Source organism: Xenopus laevis, chromosome 3L (assembly GCF_017654675.1).
Source record: "Xenopus laevis strain J_2021 chromosome 3L, Xenopus_laevis_v10.1, whole genome shotgun sequence".
Lineage (NCBI taxonomy): Eukaryota > Metazoa > Chordata > Amphibia > Anura > Pipidae > Xenopus > Xenopus laevis.
In genome coordinates this window covers 34,421,121-34,428,210 of record NC_054375.1, presented here as the reverse complement: position 1 = coordinate 34,428,210, position 7,090 = coordinate 34,421,121, and the positions used below count along the sequence as shown (strand labels likewise).

The 7,090-nt window shown below is 41.1% G+C and overlaps 1 protein-coding gene across 2 annotated transcripts in view; it reads left to right on the top strand.

Moving 5' to 3' along the window:
• The first annotated feature begins 3,649 nt into the window (after positions 1-3,649).
• Positions 3,650-7,090, top strand: part of LOC108710892 (arf-GAP with Rho-GAP domain, ANK repeat and PH domain-containing protein 3) — a 94,078-nt gene continuing 90,637 nt past the window's right edge. The window contains exon 1 of one of the 2 annotated variants that reach the window (XM_018252096.2): positions 3,650-4,033. The gene's annotated coding sequence lies outside the window, so the exon portion shown is untranslated. The remainder of the gene's footprint in view (positions 4,034-7,090) is intronic. The other variant, XM_018252092.2, reaches the window with a different exon arrangement.

The following is a 7,090-nucleotide window of genomic DNA, read 5'->3' as shown; positions in this document are numbered from 1 at the left end:
AATGAATTATCAGAACATGGAGCGACTGGTACTGTATCAGGCAAATGCTGAATTTTGGTTCTGAAAGACCTCATCTATTCTGTAACATAAATGATATTAAGGGGCAACTAAAAGGCCAAGAGCAACTTTAAGATTTCCAGTAGTCAAAAACCCAATGTGGACTGATTCGTGGCTGAGGGATTTACTTTCACATACCTCTTAATTGCCCCTGTTTAAATTAGGGATGCACCGAATCCACTATTTTGGCAGATTTGGCAAATGCATATGCAAATTAGGGTGGGAAGGGGAAACATTTCTTACTTCCTTGTTTTGTGACAAAAAGTCATGTGAGTTGTGTTTTCCCACGAAAATTCTAATTTATTATTAAAAAAATGTAGTTTTTCAGACACTTACCAGTGAAAAAAAATTCAAAAACCTATAAAAGTCTGAATGGCTAAAAAAAAAGTCTAATAGGATCACTGCAGCTTCCAGTTTTCTGTGGTGTTTACAATTGGCTTCAAATTTTTAGTTATTTAAAAAAAAACTTTTTTTGAGAAAAAATGATTTGTGAAAAGAAACCGGAATTTTAGTAAATTGTCCCCTTTTACACTGTAAACTCTACAAGGCAGGGGGGGCCTCCTTCCCACTGTCTCCCTTACCCACATGGCACTTAGGCTCTATGTATTTATTTATTTATATGTATGAGTATGGGATCCGTTATCTGAAAACCGTTATCCAGAAAGCTCCATGTTATTGAAAGGCCATCTCCCATGGATTCCATTTTATCCAAATAATCCATATGTTTAAAAACGATTTCCTTTTTCTCTGTAATAATAAAAACAGTACATTGTACTTGATCCCAACTAAGATATAATAAATCCTTTTTGGAAGCAAAACCAGCCTATTGGGTTTATTTAATGTTTAAATGTTAAGACTGTACAGTGCCGCATATCCTTACAGCCCTTTAAAAAACATATACATACATACATACTTCCAGATCTGCTCGTTTGGCAACTGGCCCCCAATGCACAGCAGGGCCGAATGAATGGATCATAAACCGGTACAGGTATGGGATCTGTTATGTGGAAACCCGTTATTCAGAAAGCTCCAAATTACACAAAGGCTCCATTTTATCCAAATACAGTTTTTTTTAAATTATTTCCTTTTCTGTAATAATAAAACAATACCTTGTACTTGATCCAAACTGACACGCTTAATCCTAACTGGAAGCAAAACCAGCCTATTTGGTTTATTTAATGTTTATATGATTTTCTACTAGGCATGAAAATCCGAATTACAGAAAGATCTGTTATCCTGAAAACCCCAGGTCTCAAGAATTCTGGATAACAGGTTCCATACCTGTATGTAATTGCAATAGTTATGATCAGGGACGCCATCAGGGGGGCACAGGGGGTACAAGTGTACCAGGCCTGAAGGGGGGCCCGGCAGTGCTGAACTTTTGAAAGAGCCGTCTTGACATCGCCGAAAAGCGGAAGTGCAGAAAAGCCGAAGTCTCAAATGCGGAAGTGCCGAAAAGCCCCGAAGCCACGAAAAGACCCGAAGCCACGAAAATAGCCGAAGTCACAAAAATAGCTGAAGCCGAAGTCCTGTGGCGAAAAGACCCAAAGTCACGAAAACAGACGAAATTGAAGTCCTGAAGCGGCGAAAAGACCCAAAGTCATGCAAACAGTCGAAATTGAAGTCCTGAAGCGCTGAAAAGACCCAAAGTCACGAAAACAGCCGAAATTGAAATCCTGAAGCGGCGAAAAGACCCAAAGTCACGAAAACTGTCGAAATTGAAGTCCTGAAGCGGCGAAAAGACCCGAAGTCACGAAAACAGCCGAAATTTAAGTCCTGAAGCGGCGAAAAGACTCAAAGTCACGAAAACAGCGAAAATTGAAGTCCTGAAAGTTTTTTTTTAATTTGTAAGGGGGACCCTGGCGTCAATGTTTTTTTTAAAAAATATTCTTACCTTATTTAGCGCTGATGTCTGTGTAGTCTTTTAACTGTGATTTAGAATGGGTGGGATCTGGGGTGGGGCTTGGGGGCCGGGGTGGGCGGCGCCCAGTGGGCCCCTGTGATTTCTAATGGCGGCCCTGGTTATAATTATTACAAGAATTATCAATGTATTGAAATCTTTTTTATTCAATATTATTTCATGATAAAATAATTTCAACCAACCAATTTCAAGGCTACAGTTTCCATACCTGTACCTGTACCCATGACTGCATCCTCATTGGCTGATGGGATTTTCATATCTGGCCTGACACAGGGCCCCACACAATAGTCTGTAAGCTTCCAACTCACTCCCTCCTGATTTATCCTTCTAAAAGGTAAAGGTTTGTATTTCTTTAAGAAGCAGAGGGCCACAGGTTGAACATATATATAATATAGTAGGGATGCACCGAATCTACTATTTTGGATTCGGCCAAACCCCCGAATCCTTTGCGAAAGATTCGCCGAATACCAAACCGAATCCTAATTTGCATATGCAAATTAGGGTGGGAAGGAGAAAACATTTTTAAATTCCTTGTTTTGTGACATAAAGTCATGCGATTTCCCTCACCTTCCCTAATTTGCATATGCAAATTAGGATTCGATTCGCCCGGGCAGAAGGATTCGGTAGAATCCTGCTGAAAAAGTCAGAATCCTGGCCGAACCCCATTTTGTAAATGATAAGGATATTATAAGTAGTGATGGGCGAATTTCTCCCGTTTCGCTTCGCCGTAAAATTTGCGTATTTTCCGCAAAAATTTTGAAATCTGAAAGCTCACAAAAAAATCGTGCAATTCAAATGTTTTCACTAAAAAAGAGCAATCGAACGTTTTCACCAAAAAATTGAGCAATTTGAAAGTTTTCACTAAAATCGAGCAATTCGAATGTTTTCACAAAAATTGAGCAATTTCAGCGTTTTCACCAAAAATTTAGCAATTCGAATGTTTTCACTAAAATTGAGCAATTCGAACGTTTTCGCCAGAAAATTTAGCAATTCCAATGTTTTCACTAAAATTGAGCAATTCGAACGTTTTCGCCAAAAAATTGAGCAATTCAAATGTTTTCACTAAAATTGAGCAATTCTAACGTTTTCACCAAAAAATTTAGCAATTCGAATGTTTTCACGGTAAAATCTAGCAATTTGATCGTTTTCTCGAATAAAATGTGAAAATCGGAAATTCGAATTTTCTCAGGAGATTCGCCAATTTATTCGCTGGCGGCGAAATGCAGAAATTCGCGCCATCGCTAATTATAAGTTACCGAGGAGTTTCATGACCATATAAAAACACTCTGTCAGATATCCTCATATTTTGCAACAGGGGTACTTTATTTATTATCAGTGGCGGAACTACCGGGGGAGCAGGGGGTGCCACTGGAATCCGCCGTGTATGGAGGGGGGCGGGGGCCCGGCTGCGCATCACGCACCAGGGCCCGCCCCCCTCTAGTTACGGCACTGTTTATTATAATACACATTTTTCAGTGACAGAAATGACATCACTACTCACCGTTTATAAGTGATGACATCAGAACTCACCGTTCATAAGTGATGACATCAGAACTCACCGTTTATAAGGATATCATTAAGCTGCCATGGCTCTTGTGTATTATGAGTGAATCAGAGTCAGTGTTACTCTGCCTGTAGAAGTAGAAGAATAATGCAAGTGATGCGACTTCAGTAGCGCTTCCCATACTACAAGGAGTAGCAGCAGGCAGAGTAGGACGTGCTGCGCTTGTAGGAGGAGGAGGAGAGTACGGGAGGGCATGGGGACATTTCTCTGTCTGGCTAATTATCTCCCGTCCCTACTAGGAGCCTTTCTGTGAAGTTCCCGGCCATGCAGTGCGACTGGAGATAAAGGAGGCCGGCCATATACAGCCCGGGGGTGGGGAGAGCACAGGCAGCACAGAAGAGCGCAAGGACTCAGAGCGGTGGAGGGAAGCCTGAGGCTGCTACACGGACACACGGGAGTCGCTTCCACCGGCGGCACATACAGACGCACACAGTGGATACAGCAGCAGCAGGACATGTAGCAGTGACACTGCCGAGCTGCCTACCTAAATGGTGAGTTTGTCGGCTCTTTAGTCGCTCCCATTGCAAAGCAGATACTTGGCTGAGATAACAAGCTGCTTTTGTTTTTTGTGTGTGTGTAATCTCAGCCTCGGTGGAATTTTAATGTGGCTGGAGAGCTTACAGCAACTGATTCTGGGAAATGTAGTTCTGCCAAAGTTTGTGTGATGTAAACTGGCATCAGTCATTGCTTTAAAGTGATTTGCAATTGGTTACGGCTATTGAACGATCTATCTATTTCTGGGCACAAAAACAATTTAGCAGAAGCCTTTCTATCCCCCCCCCCCAGCAAAAAAACGACGGGCTACATTGTGTATGGAGTCAGAACCAGGAGTGGCAGACAAAAAAAAAAAAAAAATGAAATCCATAAATATTCCCTACTGACTTGGGGGATCCAAATAAATCTGCTAACCTTGGTTCGTTATACAGTCTCTGCATTTTCTATATACCATATTAATGGAAAGAGAATTGGGCAGTCATGTACGGCTATTCGGTAAACAAACTCTCTAATAAAGTGCTGCAGAATATTTCGCTGGTACAACATTATAATGGAACGTACAATCCAGTAGGAAACTGGACCAGCAAATAGTTGCCGGTTTAACAAAGATTCCAAGGGCACAGCGCCATCCGACTTGAAACCTAAAACTCCTCTATGCAGATGGTCAGTTTGACACTCTGGGAACATTTTTGCCAGAGACAATAAGTCCTTGTGACGTGTACTGGATTATGCCCAGAAATTGGGGTCAGTTGGCCGCTGTACAAATCATGCTCCTCCGCCCCCTCCCCGGTTACAGTATAATATGCCACCAGAAATAGTTGCAAGGACATGTACAGAATGGAAAACGTTGCACTGGGTGTGTGTGTTAGCCTCTGAATGTGTTAAAAGGGTGCTTTACATTAACTTTTAGTATGTTATAGAATGGCTAATTCTAAGCAACTTTTCAATTAGCCTTCATTTTGTCTATTTTTTTTTTTTTTTTTTTTATGAGTCGTCTACTTCCGACTCTTTCCAGCTTTCAAACGGGGGTCACTGACCCCATCTAAAAAAAAACATGCTCTGTGAGGCTACAAATTTATCAGTGTTGCTACGTTTTAGTACAGGTATGGGACCTGTTATTCAGAATGCTCGGGACCTGGGGTTTTTCGGATAATGGATCTTTCCGTAATTTGGATCTTCATACCTTAAATGTATTAGAAAATCGTGTAAAAATTAAATACACCCAATAGGCTGTTTTAATTCCAATAAGGATTAATTATATTTTAAGGTGGCCATACACGGGCCGAAAAAGCTGCCCGTATATGGGGCCCTCAGACGGGCTTCCCTGATCGATATCTGGCTGAAAGTCGCCCAGATGTCGATCGGACGGGACTAAAAATCCCGACGGATTGTGGCCGCATCTGTTCGTTGATGCGGTCCCGCGATCCGAGCACCCGTTAAGCATCGTTAGGATCCGAGGACCCTAGGGCCCACGATCGGATCAGCCCGATATTGCCCACCTCAAGGTGGGCATATCGGGGAGAGATACGCTCGTACGGCCCACTCGTTTGGCGACATCGCCAAACGTGTGGATCTCTCCGTGTATGGCCACCTTTAGTTTGGATCAAGTAAAAGGTATTGTTTTATTATAACAGAGAAAAAGGAAATCATTTCTAAAAATTTGGATAAAATGTAGTCTATGGGAGACGGCCTTTCCGTAATTCGGAGCTTTCTGGATAATGGGTTTCTGGATAACAGATCCCATTCCTGTACTCCTCTTTCTAACCAAGCCCTCTCCTATTCATATTTCAGTCTCTTATTCAAATCAGTGCATTGTTGCTAGGGTAATTTGGACCCTAGCAACCAGCTGAAATAGCAAACAGGAGAGCTGCTTTAAATCTACTAGAAAATCATGTAAACATTAAATAAACCCAATATGCTGGTTTTGCTTCCAATAAGAATTAATTATATATTAGTTTGGATCAAGTACAAGGCACTGTTTTATTATTACAGAGAAAAATGAAATCATTTCTAAAAAATTGGACTATTTGGATAAAATGGAGTCTATGGGAGACGGCCTTTCCATAAATTGGAGCTTTCTGGATAATGGGTTTCTGGATAACAGATCCCATACCTGTACTCCTCTTTCTATCCAGGCCCTCTCCTATTCATATTCCAGTCTCTTATTCAAATCAGTGCGTGGTTGCTAGGGTAATTCGGACCCTAGCAACCAGCTGAAATAGCAAACTGGAGAGCTGCTGAATAAAAAGCGAAATAACTCAAAGACCACAATTAATAAAACAAGAAAACTAATTGCAGTGTGTCTTGGAATATCGCTCTCTACATCATATTAAATATAATTTAAACTTGAACAACCCCCTTTAAAATGCCCAAGGAATGACATATAGATTATGTAGCATTTCACTGTACAGAAGAAGAATTCTAGGGTGGTCGTTTGGCACAGAGCTACAGCCATGTACATTTATGTTATGCCTTAGGGTTCACACCACTGACAATATATTTATTATACAGTATTTATACAGGCTGTGATATCTTCTTTAAGTAAAATTCCCAGCAGAATTCGAATTCTTAAATGTTATATTTATAAAGTGGCCCCTGGCGTAGTCATTAAACTTTAAATATTTATAAAGCAACAAAGCTTAACAAGAGGGAGGAAGAAAGGGACTTCCTAAAATAAACCCTCTATTCTTTAAACAGGAAATAGGACCTTGAGCAAGAAAAAAAAGTGCAGCAGTTCTCACTGAACATCCTCTTGAACCTCTGTGCCCTCTGACCCCTGCAGGAAGTGGATTCAGAGTCAGGCTCTGGCCCAGTGACTCCATGTTTATGGCTTAACGCTTTCCCAGCTAGATCTGACAATGCCTCAGTGTGCCCACATCTAATGAAAGCTCATGCAGCACAGCAAAGGCCATAAAGTCATCCAGTTTTTTTTATAGCTCATCTTCATCTGGATGTCTGGTCTCCTAATGTTTGTAAATATCTGTAATCTATTCCTAAATCACATTTGTTATTGTGCAGAGGAGTAGGTAGGGTTATGGCCTGGTAAAAATGAT